The sequence below is a fragment of the Oncorhynchus tshawytscha genome, linkage group LG05 (assembly GCF_018296145.1).
Source record: "Oncorhynchus tshawytscha isolate Ot180627B linkage group LG05, Otsh_v2.0, whole genome shotgun sequence".
NCBI lineage: Eukaryota > Metazoa > Chordata > Actinopteri > Salmoniformes > Salmonidae > Oncorhynchus > Oncorhynchus tshawytscha.
Window position 1 is genome coordinate 25,204,327 of NC_056433.1, and position 15,899 is coordinate 25,220,225.

General features: G+C 43.4%; 1 protein-coding gene across 2 annotated transcripts in view; it reads right to left on the reverse strand.

Annotated features, from left to right (window-relative positions):
- The window catches only part of LOC112250364 (protein cornichon homolog 3-like), a 45,496-nt gene that overhangs the window by 16,248 nt on the left and 13,349 nt on the right, over positions 1–15,899 (reverse strand). The gene's annotated exons all lie outside the window — the stretch shown is intronic.

Below are 15,899 nucleotides of genomic sequence, written 5' to 3' on the forward strand. Positions count from 1 at the left end.
TTTGAGGCAGCTCCCTGGGAGGGAGAGCAGAGCAACACTTGGAGGCAGGCTCTCTACAGCACACAGAGCTAATGACAGAGGGCTGCTGCTGCAGAGCGACTGCCACTACTCTACTCCACACTGGTGATCTACAGAGCTATAGCCCACTCTCCTCTACTCCACTGTGGTGATCTACAGAACTATAGCCCACTCTCCTCTACTCCACTCTGGTGATATACAGAGCTATAGCCCACTCTCCTCTACTCCACTCTGGTGATCTACAGAGCTATAACCCACTCTCCTCTACTCCACTCTGGTGATCTACAGAGCTATAGCCCACTCTCCTCTACTCCACTCTGGTGATCTACAGAGCTATAGCCCACTCTCCTCTACTCCACTCTGGTGATCTACAGAGCTATAGTGCACTCTCCTCTACTCCACTCTGATGATATACAGAGCTATAGCCCACTCTCCTCTACTCCACTCTGGTGATATACAGAGCTATAGCCCACTCTCCTCTACTCCACTCTGGTGATCTACAGAGCTATAGCCCACTCTCCTCTACTCCACTCTGGTGATATACAGAGCTATAACCCACTCTCCTCTACTCCACTCTGGTGATCTACAGAGCTATAGCCCACTCTCCTCTACTCCACTCCCTCCATTCTTCCCCTCTCTCTATCTGATCGACAGTCCTTCACTCCTCCTCTCCTGCTCGATGTCGGGTTGCTTGCAACGGCCAATTAACACCACTTAACAGTGATTATACAGCCCTCAACACTACAAAGGCTCCTTATGACATGCACTCCCCTCCATATGGAAATGGACAGTGAAGCTAAAATTTATACTCCAGCATTTTGGTTTGGAGATCAAATGTTTCATATGAGGCAACAGTACAGAAGGTTGTTTTCATACATATATGTTCTACCGTTTAGAAATGAAGGCACTTTATGTATCTAGTCGGCCCATTTTAGAAAGTCAGAAGTATTTGGAAAAATTCAGTTACAGTCTATTAAAGTAGTTTAGTATTTGTTCCCATATTCCTTAGCACTCAATGACAAAATCAAACTTGTGACTCTACAAAGTAGTATATTCTGGTGTGCCTTCTTGGTGACCAATGTGATGTTGTCCTCCCACTTGATACTGTGGGAAATGATGGTCCCCAGGAATTTGAATGATTCAGCCGTGCCAACAGCAGAGCCATCAATCTCAAGGGGGAGAGATGGTGCAGGGTGTTTCCGGAAGTCAACCTCCATATCCATGATTTTTTCTGTGTTGAGTTTCAGGTTATCGTGACTGCACTAGGCCACCAGCCGGTCGACCTCTCCACGGTACATGGACTCATCGATGAGATGAGTGGAAATTTACAGAGGCACAAAGATCATACCCTCCCAAAAATGCTAACCTCCCCTGTTATTGGTAATGGTGAGAGGTTAGCATGTTATGTTGTAGACTTTCTCACTCATCATTATTCATGATTCATTCATGATTTGTCTTAATCATGGTATAATCAGGATTCATTTAGATGGGTTCAGAAACATCACAAAAAACCTGTAAATCCATCCAATGAGTGTGTAGAGTCACAAGCTTGATGTAATCATTGCATGCTATGAATATGGGAACCAAATACAACACTTTTTGACAACTTTAATAAACTATAAGTGCATTTGTCCAAATATCTATTGACTTCTTCAAATGGGGGGACTAGATACATAAAATGCTTTCATTTATAAATGGTAAAACAGATATGTATGTGAAAATACCCTCAAATAAAAGGTGACATTCTGTACTGTCGGCTCATATGACACATTGTATTCCAAATCCAAATTGCTGGAGTAGAGCCAAATGTAAAATAATTGCTTCACTGTCCAAATACATGGAGGGGAGTGCATGTAGCCTTCAGTACACTCACAATACAATGGAACCAGAGGATCAAATGTTATAAGAAGTTAACAAGGTTTACTAATTGTCTGAAACCATAGCACCAACCCAGAAAATCCGTCTTTCTACAAGTCCCATGACAGTGCCAAGTGTTGCTGCCATCAATAGCTATGGTACAGTACGTTCATAATTATACAGTAGCAGTTTGTCCATTATAAAAAGGAACACATTCAATTACTTGAATTAACTTGAAGCAGAAAAGGGGTTTATCTGGTCGAGCAAACCCAGTGGCCTCTCCAGGCATCCATCATATGAAACGCCTGTAACATATCCACAATCATGTATGCAATATTGTTCTCCGCCTCAATCAATTGTGTTTGTGACTAATCTGGATATCACTCTCATTTTAGCAGCAGCAAATTTCCTCTGCTGATCAAAAGAGCTCCTACTCTCCAATTACTCTCTCTCTCTCGTTACAACAGCAACAATAATTAAATGTAGCAAATAATTATACATATTTTCTCTTTAAAATAGACTTGTTCCTCTGAGACCCAATAGCACATGAGTCCAAAGTACATTTAGTTTGTCAAACTTTGTGGATAGATGAAAAGTCCCCAAAGGCTGGACTGGAAGGCCTCTGTAGAATATTAGGTGACACGTGTACACAGTGTACACAGGATCTATTTCTTTACGCACTCCGCATACATTGATTTCCAACGGACTTCACCGAACGGTATAATTGCATTACAAGCATACAGAGTTGCTACTGCTTTGATAGTCATACAGTAGCTCCAAAACATTTCTACCGACAATTTCCCACTCAGCACCTCTGATATTTGACATGCTTGAAGATAGAGTTTGAGCAGGAAAACCTATTACTAATCATGTGAAACATGGTTCATGTTCTGAACACAAAAATCTGCGGACAATTCTTGTTTTTTACACATGAAAGGAACAAATGGTTTGAATTCCACTCCAATCCATTCCAGTGAAAGCCAGGGTCACTACCCCATGGTTACAGGAATAAAACAATCCACAAGTCTCCATATAAAAAGGAGCTAGAGTGACTTCAGATGACACTTGACAATAAAGTAGGCGACTGGTATCTCTGCAGTATTTTGCTACTAGACCTTTGATCCTCAGTCTCCAGGGACACATCACACCCTTGTTAATGAAGTGCAGGTATCTAGGCAGTGTGCTGCTGCAGAGTGCAGCTGCTAGCCCCCTTTGATCTAGTGTCCAGTGACATAGCAGAAATCTGCAGGGAGCTCTCCTCTGCTCCACACACCCCGTTTGGAAGAGTCATGGCATCATGAACACAGAGCTCAGACATGCCTTACTCACCCTTACAGCCTACTAAGAGAGGTAGAACAAGATACAATGACAGAGAAAGGAGGGGCAAAGTGAGGAGATAATGGGTAGACTACTGTATACTAGAGGATCGTATTGATCAAGACACAGGCTAGATGTAGAACAGTGTGTTTCAGTGTGTTTCAACTAATGATAACATGCAGTAGTTCTGCGAGGCGATCTCACACCTCCACTGGCTGCGCATCTCAACGCGTGACACACTAATGGCTCCGTCCAGCCCCCAGCCCCCGCCACGCACCCAACAGTAACTCAGCCGCATCAGGCCTCAGCAAGACACATTAGCTGATTACATCCTGCATGCAGTACTATTCAATTTTTTAAATCGTAGAAATTTGAAAATGTATTTTTCAATAAAAGAGAGCTAGAAGGGGACTTTAAACATCAAGGCATAAGAGTTTATTTATTTTTTCTGTCTCATATTTTGGTAAAGCCAGTTTAGCATTTACTTGTACAGCTTAAAAGCCACTAATGTTGGACTACCAAACTGTTTCTCATTGATTGACAGAGAGAGAGATATAGTGCCTTGGAAAAGTATTCAGCCCCCTTGGCGTTTTTCCTATTTTTTTTGCATTACATCCTGTAATTAAAATTGATTTTTATTTGGATGTCATGTAATGGACATACACAAAATAGTCCAAATTGGTGAAGTGAAATGAAAAAAATAACTTGTTTAAAAAAATTCTAAAAAATAAAAACCTGAAAAGTGGTATGTGCATATGTATTCACCCCTTTGCTATGAAGCCCCTAAATAAGATATGGTGCAACCAATTACCTTCAGAAGTGTCACATGATCTGTCACATGATCTCAGTATATATACACCTGTTCTGAAAGGCCTCAGAGTCTGCAACACCACTAAGCAAGGGGTACCACCAAGCAAGCGGCACTATGAAGACCAAGGAGCTCTCCAAACAGGTCAGGGACAAAGTTGTGGAGAGGTACAGATCAGGGTTGGGTTATAAAAAATATCAGAGACTTTGAACATCCCACGGAGAACCATTATATCCATTATTAAAAAATGGAAAGAATATGGCACCACAACAAACCTGCCACGGGAGGGCCGCCCACCAAAACTCCCAAACCAGGCAAGGAGGGCACTAATCAGAGAGGCAACAAAAAGACCAAAGATAACACTGAAGGAGCTGCAAAGCTCCACAGCTGTCACGCCCTGACCTTAGTTATCTTTGTTTTCTTTATTATTTTGGTTAGGTCAGGGTGTGACGAGGGTGGTTTGTTTAGTTTTTGTATGTCTAGGGTGGTTTTGTAGTCTAGGTGTTTATGTGTCTATGGTTGCCGAGATTAGTTCTCAATCAGAGGCAGCTGTTTATCGTTGTCTCTGATTGGGGACCATGTTTAGGTAGCCATATTCCTTGGGTATTTAGTGGGTTGTTATTCTATGTTTAGTTGCCATATAGCTTCACGGTTCGTTTTGTTGTTTTGTATAGTTTTGTTCAGTGTTCGTTCTTTCATTAAAAGAGTTATGTACGCTTTCCACGCTGCACCTTGGTCTCCTCTTTATGACGTCCGTGACAGAATAACCCACCATAAAAGGACCAAGCAGCGTGAAAAGGAGGAGCAACGTTTGATGGACAGCATGGACATGGGACGAAATACTGGACAGTAAAGGATCCTGGATGTGGGAGGAAATACTGTCAGGAGAGGATCGCCTACCATGGAGGCAGGTGGAGATAGCATGGGAGGAACAGCGACGATATGAGAGTACACGGCTAGCACGGAAGCCCGAGAGGCAGCCCCAAGAAATGTTTTGGGGTGGTCACACGAGGAGATTGCACTGAGCCAACTCCTCGTGCTTAGTGTGGGGAGCGTGTTACTGGTCAGGCACCATGTAATGCGGTGGAACGCACAGTGTCTCCAGTACGCTATTCTTGCGTTCTATTCCAGCTCCTCACATTGGCTGGGCTAAAATGGGCATCCAGCCAGGAAGGAGGGTGCCGGCTCAGCGCTCCTGGTCTCCAGTATACCTCTTTGGACCAAGATATCCTGCTCCGGCTCTGTGTACTGTGTCTCCAGTGAGTCTGCACAGCCCAGTGCGTCCTGTGCCAGCACCCTGCATTTGCAGGCCAAGAATAAACATCCATCCAGGTCGGGTTGTGTCAGCTCTACACTCCAGACCTCCAGTGCGCCTCCACAGTCCAGTACGTCCTGTTCCTCCTCCCCGCACTCGCCCTGAGGTGCGTGTCACCAGCCCAGTACCACCAGTGCCGGCACCACGCACCAGGCCTCCAGTGCGCCTCCAGGGTCCAGTACGCCCTATTCCTCCTCCCCGCACTCGTCCTGAGGTGTGTGTCCCCAGCCCGGTACCATCAGTACCGGCACCATGCACCAGGGGTCCAGTACGCCCTGTTTCGGCTCCTCGCACTGGCCCTGAGGTGCGTGTCCCCAGTCCGGTACCACCAGTGCCGGCACCACGCACCAGTTCTACAGTGCACCTCGGCAGTGCAGTACTCTCTGTTCCTCCTCCCCGCACTCACCCTGAGGTGCGTGTCCCCAGCCCGGTACTACCAGTGTAGGCACCACGCACCAGGCCTACAGTGCGCCTCGGCAGTCCAGTGTGCCCTGTTCCTGCTCCTCGCACTCGCCCTGAGGTGCATGTCCCCAGCCCGGTACCACCAGTGCCGGCACCACGCACCAGGCCTACAGTGCGCCTCGGCAGTCCCGAGAGTCCGGCGACAGTACCCAGTCCAGAGCGTCTGGCGACAGTTCACAGACCGGAACCTCCAACGACGGGCCACAGTCTGGAATCTCCAACGACGGGCCACAGTTCGGAACCTCCAACGACAGTCCCCAGCCCGGGGTCTCCAGCGACGGTCCCCAGGCCGGGGTCCCCAGCCCGGGGTCTCCACCGACGGTCCCCAGCCCGGGGTCTCCGCATGTTGTGTTAATCAAATGATACAAAGCCCCCCAAAATCAATTTTAATTCTAGGGTGTAAGGCAACAAAATAGGAAAAATGCCAAGGAGTGAATACTTTCGCAAGCCACTGCAGACATAGAGAGAGATAGACATAGAGAGAGATAGACATAGAGAGAGATAGACATAGAGAGAGATAGACATAGAGAGAGATAGACATAGAGAGAGAGAGACATAGAGAGAGAGAGACATAGAGAGAGAGAGAGTGTTTCCCCTGTGGATCCTCTCCTCTCTTCCACTTTTCCCTGGCCACAGCACATTAAAGGCAAAAGGCTGCAGGCAGTACTGGTTGTTTCTTCAGAGTGCATTACAGCACAGAGGGTGTAGATCAGGTTTGTCTGAGACAACACAAGCAGCTCACTGCTGCTGTGACACAGTGTCTGAGGAAAGGCCTCTCTGTGGCCTTGTAGTACGGTAGTAAGGCAATACAGGTACTTTGTATTGTGCAAACAAACTCAACTTGATCCACTCATCTCTCTACAGTACATCAGTGCCTGCACAGCACCATTACAACTGGACTGAATTGCAACATATTCCTCAACGTCAGCAAGACTAAGGAGCTGATCATGGACTACAGGAAACAGGGAGCAGGGGAGGACTTTTACAGCTGCACCTTTGAGAGCATCCTGAGGGATTGTATCACCCTCTGGTATAGCAACTGCACCGCCCTCGACCGGAAGGCCCTACAGAGGCTGGTACAGACGGCCCAGCGCATCAAAGGGGATGAGTACCATCCGGCAGGCGGTCCCGGTGCATCAAGGCTCAGACCAACGGACTCCTAAACAGCTTCTATCCCCTGGTCATAAGACTGTTAAATGGCTAACAACTACTGCTCTCCCTCTCTCACAGACTATTTAGCCACAATGACTCAATGCCCATCCACAGGTCTCTAAACACTCAGACATACACACCTTCACTGTCACTCTTACTCACACGCACACACTCACACACACCCTCACTCACACAGTCATTACTGAAGCCACATACTTAGACCCACAGGCACAGACTCCCTCACACCTACACTGCTACTAAAATGATTATTGACTAGATTTATTACTATCATTAAGCTGCTGTTCATTTATTATTGATTGCATTTACCATTAGTATCCATTTATTTATCCTGCTACTGGTCAATATTACTTGTTTGCATGTATATATTATAATTTCTATTACCATAAATATGTACATATTCCTGCTACCAGTCACTTTTCAGTCCTGTTTACCCAGTTATATTGTTTACTATTAATATTATTATTAATATTATTATTATTTATCCTGCTACCAGTCTCTTTATCCTAATCCCTTCCTATATGTACATATCTACTATCTACCTACCTCAACTACTCCAATATTCCCGCACACTGTACATTTGGTACTGGCACTGACCCTGCTTACACTCCTGTTATTTTTATTCTTTCATTATTATTTCCGATATATTGTGTTTTTTGTTATAATATTTTGATATTGAATAGTGCATTGTTGGGTAGGGCTTGCAAGTTAAGCATTTCACTGTACTTGTGCATGTGAAAAATCAAATGGGAAACTTTAATGAATCACTGCAGGATTTCAAACAAACAAATCTCGTTCCAGTCTTGAAGGGAATTCATTCATTATACTGTACTGATGTTGAGAGAGAGATGAACATTGATTTTATGCAGAGTTCACAATATCCACCAAAGTAAGTTAACGGGCTCAACAGTCTGAACCAATGATTTGGGGGATTTCCAGAAAGACTATCTCGCTCTGTCTAACGATAGTATGTCTTTTTTTTATAGTAACTAAATCGGGCAAATATCTTAATGTATATGCATTACTGTGAGAGTGAAAGTGTATCTCACTATCCAACCATAAAATCAAAGCAGCAACAGTTCGGACATCATACACTTGAAATAACCCACACATCAACATAACGACAAACAAACCCATAACCACAGTATAATATAGCCCCAGGTCTTCAGTGCAGTGTACCTAGCATTGTCGTACTTCCTGGTCCACATCAACAGTCCTTACAAGAGCTTCCTCAAACCACCAAGTCATCTATGGCCCACATTTGACACTGTAGCTACATCATTTGACTACATCACCAGTCGCTTGTGTCTGTACCCTGGTAACATCTACTTTCTCCACGTGAAGCACACATGTTATCTGTCAAGCCCAACCCACCCTACCTCCCTCCCCGCTTCTCTGCAAACTGACAATCCTATGCAAATGGGTTTTTGGAGAGATGAATGTGACGGAGAGGAATGAAACTCTGTACTGAAACATCAAAAGTAGCTCCTCGTTTGAAGAATAAACATGAGGCTCTACGGAAACCACCGGGGACTGTTCTGTGCTCAACCGCTCGCTGAGCACTGATTGGATGTGAGGGAGATTCACCTTGACACTCACATTGGAGAAGAAGAAAAAAAAAACAAGGCTTCTTCATCCAGGAGGTTTTCTGCAACCGGGACATTTGACCCTACTCGATTAGGGAGGAAAGGGATGAACAAGGGATGAAAAGTAGATGCAGATGGATGTGTTAAGCGCTGGGGAGGTCAAGGCTGGTATCCAAGTCTTCCTGCTGGGGACATTTTTATTTTTCGACAGCCCGAGTATCAAAGCAGAGGAGTAGAGTAGCTCTAAAGCAGCGCTCTAATCAAAATACTGGAGGCTACAGGGGCAACTCCTGCATGAGTTACCCAAATCAATGGATGACTTAGAGAAATAATAAATGCAAACGTGAATGAATCGATCCGAGATTAAATTTACAAAATGAGTTTAAATTAATTATTAGATGAATGGAAATCTACTGTTATAATGTACAATCCCTTCATTGCAAGCATACAACACCAACAACAGTCAAATAACACTATGTTCCCCACTACTCATGTACCAGTTCCATTTCCAATGCCAAACACAGTGCACTGACATTATTAATATTAATTCCAATTGCTTAGCGGAGGCTGTCAATCACCAGTTGGGTGTTATTTCCCTCTCTCCCACTGCCTGGGATCAGAGCTCCAGTTCTTTTGCATAAACTCAAAATATTCTGGAGAGAGAAGTTGGCAATTTCACGCACCTGGGCGAGGGATGGTGTTGAGGAAACACTCAGTCCTATTCCTTATCACTGTTGAGCTCACAAGGATTTGTTGTTTTTCGGTCAGGATGATGCAAAGCCACATGCAGGATTTGAGGAAGAGTTTTTTTTTATTGACTTATTTTTATATCTCCTTCTGTAGTGTAATAATGTGGGGCTGGGAACTGGGATGAGCTGTTAGAAAGACAAGAGGATAGTACAGTCAAGTATGAGAGATCTAAGAATATCAGGTAAAAATGTATCTTCAATATCCTGTGAAGACACACACATCTACTAAGACTCTCTAACGTTAATAATCCATGGTAATCCTCTCTTCCTTGGTTGTGTCATCATTTACATTCATATTTCATCATCATTTCTGTGTGCGACATACAGTATAACTGTATGTCGCTGCAGGGTAGCCTAGTGGTTAGAGCGTTGGCCTAGTAACCGGAAGGTTGCAAGATTGAATCCCCTGAGCTGACAATGTAAAAATGTGTTGCTCTGCCTCTGAACAAGGCAGTTAACCCACTGTTCCTGTTCCTGAAAATAAGAATTTGTTCTTAACTGACTTGCCTAGTAAATAAAGGTAAAAAAAAAAAAAAACTGTGCTCCATTAATAGTGCACACTGAAAGAGGATGTATGCTTTGACTTTGATTGGGAAACAGCATAACAGGAGGAGTGCAAATGACACAGTGTTCAAAACATTAAGAACACCTTCCTAATATTGAGTTGCACCCCCTTTTGCCCTCAGAACAGCCTCAATTCGTCGGGGTATGGACTCTACAAGGTGTCGAAAGCATTCCACAGGGATGCTGGCCCATGTTGACTCCAATGCTTCCCACAGTTGTGTCAAGTTGGCTGGATGTCCTTTGAGTGGTGGGCCATTTTTGATACCACAGGAAACTGTTGTGTGTGAAAAACACTGCGTTGCAGTTCTTGACACAATCCGATATTCCTGGCACCTACTACCCTGTTCAAAGGCACAAATATTTTGTCTTGCCTATTCACCCTCTGAATGGCACACATGTCTCAAGCCACGTCTCAATTGTCTCAAGGCTTAAAAATCGTTTTTTAACCTGTTTCCTCCCCCTCATCTACAGCGATTCACTTTAACAGGTGACATCAATAAGGAACCATAGCTTGCACCTGGATTCACCTAGTCAGTCTATGTCATGGAAAGAGCAGGTGTTCCTAATGTTTTGTACACTCAGTGTATAGCTTGATGAGCTAAACTGTGCCTGGTGGTAATACAGTAGGACAGAAGGTCAGAAGGTGTACACTCCTTATGGCTTCATAACCCCACACATTGGGAAACAGCATACAAGGTGTTCTGTTAACTCTCCATGAGCTGAACTGTGCCTGAGTGTAATACAGTAGGTCAGGATGACACTCCCTATCCATTGCCAAACAACATGCTCAAGTGTTGTGAGAAGTCTAGTTTGCTGAGCTAAAAACTATGCGTGGTAGTACAGCCTGGAGAGTCGGGACTGGAGGCTGTCTGTTCAGTCTGTGGTAGTGCAGCCTGAATGACTGGAGGTTGTCTGTAAATCCAGACATGGTGGCATGGCGTGGGTCCAGCCAGGCACCATGGGGGGAGAGTGGAATCCTCCATGACTCAACAGCAGACAGAAATGCTCTGATTGGCTTGGAATCACCGGAGCACAGCAGCAGCCCTCCCTCATCTCTATCGCTCTCCATCTCTTCCTATCTTTCCCCCTCTCTATCGCTCTCCATCTCTTCCTATCTTTCCCCCTCTCTATTGCTCTCCATCTCTTCCTATCTTTCCCCCTCTCTATCGCTCTCCATCTCTTCCTATCTTTCCCCCTCTCTATCGCTCTCCATCTCTTCCTATCTTTCCCCATCTCTATCGCTCTCCATCTCTTCCTATCTTTCCCCCTCTCCATCTCTTCCTATCTTTCCCCCTCTCCATCTCTTCCTATCTTTCCCCCTCTCCATCTCTTCCTATCTTTCCCCCTCTCTATCTTCCTCTCATCTACTGTACCGACATTTCATCTCCCTTCAAATGATAGGGGAGGGAGAAAATGGAACTCATATGTATTTTAGGAGCAGGAATCGAGCATGGTTGCAGCCTCCTTGCAAATGAACACGCTGGCCTAACCACCTCTGTGCTTCTGCTTCGGTACTCACAGAGGTGTGTGGGGAATGGGGTGGGAGAATGAGACAAAAAAAGAAAGAAAGATAGATGAGCAGCACTCTATGGTTGGTTCTGTTGCTGTGACAACACCGCTGTTTTACAGTCACAAACCGAACGGGGCGGGAGAAATAAAACCACCAGCTAGTGCTCCTCTGTGACTGGCTTGCAAAGTACAGCACCTGCTGCCATAAGACAAACCCCACAATCTATCCAAGATCATTTTCTATGTAATATTGTGTGGGGTGACTCATATCCACAAATGCTGAGAGAATGCACTTGTAACAGACAAGGAACAAACAATAAACATGTCTACAGTAATATACACATAGTCCATGTAGTGCTGAAGATCCTCTAGGAACGATGAAATCTAATGAATAAGCTTTATGACTCCAGGCAGAGTAGGAAATGAACTTCTGATGTGGTGTTGAACTTCTGAACTTCTGATGATGGTGCAGCTCAACACTCTCACTGGGTCAGTACTGCAACAGTCCCCAGGAGTGACAGATGAGCCTAAGGCAGTGTTGACAACAGAGATAAAGAACAAAAACGGCCTCCATTCCAGCAGCCCCAGTATGAAGGAAGTTAGAGGTAGTTTCGCGAGCCAATGCTAACTGGCGTTAGCATGACTGGAAGTGCAATGAGGGGACGCAGTGGCTCGTGGGTCTGCGTACACACATCTATACCCACATATGCAGTCAGAGCCCCCCCGCACTACATCGGATGTAGTGATCACAATATAATAGCCATATCTAGAAAAAACTACATTGTGTATAAGCGAATATACAACATACAAGAGGTTTTGCAATGATTCCGATGTCAAATATGTGAAAAATATTTGTTGGTCTGATGTATGTAATGAGGAACAGCAGCACTTGCAGCATTTATGAAATGGCTTCTTCCGGTTACTGATAGGCATGCGCCCATCAAGAACTGACTGTTAGAACTGCCAAATCCCCATGGTTAGTTGATGAATTGAAAAACTGTATGGCTGAGAAGGATGAGGCAAAGGAAGAAAGAATCGCAAATAAGTCTGACAACACAGCAGATTGGCCAACAAAATCACGTAACTAAACTAAACAAAAAGAAGAAGAAACTATACTATGGAACAAAGATAAATTATATAATGAATGATAGTAAAAAAGCTCTGGGGTACCTTAAAAGAAATTCTAGGCAAAAAAGCAAACTCAGCTCCCTCTTTCATTGAGGCAGATGGCTTGTTCTTATCAAAACCCTTTGATATTGCCAACCACTTTAATAACTTTTTTGTTGATAAGATTAGCAAACTTGTAAGCATTACATGCAAACAACAAATGCTGAGCCTTCATATTCATGCATATGGAACCAAATAATGAAAGACAAACGCTGTAGTTTTGAGTTCCGCAAAAATGGTGAGAAAGATGATTTTTTAAAATAAGGACAAGCCACCTGGTACCGACAGTCTGGGTGGTAAATTGCTGAGGTTGGAAGCAGAATACATTGTGACTCCTGTTTGCCACAGCTTCAATTTAATCCTAGAAGTTGGTGTGTGCCCTCAGGCCAGGAGGGAGACAAAGGTCATTCCGCTGCCCAAGAATAGCAAAGCACCCTTTAATGGTATAAACAGGCAACCAATCAGCCTGTTACCTGCGCTTAGCAAACTTTCGGAAAAAACAGTGTTTGACCAAATATAATGTTATTTTACAGAAAATAAATTGGCAATGGACTTTCAACATACTTATAGGGAAGAACACGCAACACGCTCAGCACTGACACAAATGACTGATGATTGGCTCTCGCTCATTTTTTAAGTGCCGGAGAGCAATCAAAATGTAAATGACGTCATAATAAATAAAAAAATGTACTGACAGATGTACACTATTGAATATCATGATAGAATATGCATAAAATGCATCTTCCAATTGCAACATCTGCCCATGCCCACACATATTGTCTCAAAATAAATATTTTTAATACCCTCAAACATTTGAAAATAGGCCATGGCATCATCACTGTTAATTATGAATGATAATTCTGCACGTTTTACCAGTGAAAATGTCCAAACTGCGTCTGCCTGCCAATCATTTGATCTCAATCAGTTTCATGGGAATGTGCATTTCGATCTTCTTTAAGTGTTTTGTGAGCCAACTAGAGCAGTTGGTGTTAAACTACAGAGCCCTCCTGTGTTTTGTTTCAGTCGGAGCACATTCAACCTAGTGGTGCACTGTTTTGAGTTTTGGTGGTGTGAGATTTGTTTGGGACTATTCAGCTAACCATCCTAAAATCTCATGAAATGAGATGGTGTTTTTGATTGATGCAACATTATACTATGCTATTATACTTGGTTATGTTATGTGGAATACTAATGAATCATTATGTGATCTTCCAAGACATTGGTTCAGCTTTGATTTAATTTTACTGAATGAGCACCATTGTGAGAAGTGCAGCACTACACAGCACTCGGCGCAACTAGCAAACTAATGGTTGCCTACCGCAAAATTTGGTGATGCAGAAACGAGAGACCAGGTATGGCCGTTTAATGAAAATCTGGGAATGTTTGGCCAATATTTGGTTTTAGGGAATTTAAAACAGCTAGGAAGGGAGCCTTTTCAAGCGGGATTGAGACTGAGTGAAGCAGCAGCAAATGATGTTGAATGAGAAACTAATGAGCATGGAGAGCCTCACAAGTTTGACGAAATGACCTCGTCTAAAGGTATGTGGACACCTGCTTGTCGAACATCTCATTCCAAAATCAGGGCAGTCGGCTTGGGCCATTATTGTTTTCTGTTTTTACCAATGACCTTCCACTGACCTTGAATAAAGCCTGTGTGTCTGACGAGTCAACAGTATACACGTCGGCTATGACAGTAAAATGAACAACTGGCACCCTTAACATAGAGCTACAGTCACTTTTAGAATGGGTAACTAGCAATAGGCTGCTGCTAAATATTGCAAAAACTAAAAGCATCGTTTTTGGGACATATCACTCGCTCAACCCTAAACCTCTGATCTATTATTGAATAATGTGGCGTTTAAGCAAGTTGAGGAGACTGAACTGCTAGGTGTAACCCTAGATAGCAAGCTGTGATGGTCAAAACATATAGACTTAATGGTTGCTAACATGGGGAAGAGGTCAGTTCAAGATAAGGTGCTGTGCTGCTTTCTTGACATCTCAATCAACTAGACAGGTCCTAGAGGCCCTAGTTTTGTCGCACCTGGACTACTGCCCAGTTGTGTGGTCATGTGCAAATAAGGACATAGGCATAGTTGTAGTTGGTCCAAAACAGGGCAGCACATATTGCAACTAGATATACATGGAGGGCAAATGTCAATGGCATTCATGTCAATCTCTCCTGGCTCAAGGTTGAGGTGAGATTGACTGCATCACTATTGGTCTTTGTGCAAGGTGTTGAAGGTACCGAACAGTCTGTTCAAGCAGTTGGCCCACAGTTCGGACACTCATCGGTACCACACAAGACATGCAACCAGAGGTCTCTTCGCAGTCCCCTGTTCCAGAACAGAGGCTGGGAAATTCACAGTAGTAAATAGAGCCATGACTACGTGGAACTCCGTGCCACCCCAGCTAACTCAAGCTAGCAATAAAACCATATATATATTTTTTAGGATAAAAGAACACCTTACGGCACGACGGGGACTGTGAAGAGACACAGACCTTTTCATATATTATGTATTGTATTTTGCATTGTATTATGTATTGTATTTTGCATTGTATTATGTATTGTATTTTGCATTGTATTATGTATTGTATTATGTGTTGTATTATGCATTGTATTATGTATTGTATTTTGCATTGTATTATGTATTGTATTTTGCATTGTATTATGTATTGTATTTTGCATTGTATTATGTATTGTATTATGTGTTGTATTATGCATTGTATTATATATGGTATATGTATATTATGTATTCTATTTGTTGTGTTTTGTTTCCTGTTTGCACCCCATTAAGAGTATCTGCTGCCCTGGCAGCGGATCCTAATAAAATACTAATATTAAATATAGCTTGCTAGCAAAACATTTTAGTGGCCCCCCTCTTTTGTTATGGGGCATAGATCAAATATTGCAGTTTTGAAGCTTATTTGCAGTAATTTTACACATTTTGGCATGGGCAGAGATTTTTTTTTGCAATGTATAACACATGTAATTCATTCTACTAATTTTGCCATGTGGCGGAGAGAAAATGTTGTAGTTTTACAGCTAATTTCCTTCAATTCTACACATTTTGCCATGGGGCGGAGAGACGTGTTTTTTATATGATATCTGAGTTAGAGTAACAAAATCAATGGGGGCCCCCTGGTCGGTAATTCAGCCATGATAACTACAGGTTTAAATAGCTAGCTAGAGTAATGTTAACTGACATGGGCTAATTGAGTGACTGTCAGTGACTGACATAACAAGAGAAAAACTGCTGATACACAACCAAATTTAGAAATTGCACCTTGTGTATTCTACTATTTTAACTCTCACAAACTAGCGGGCCACCAGTCTAGATATAGAAGACCGTGATCATTTGCTGGTGTTAAAATGTAGG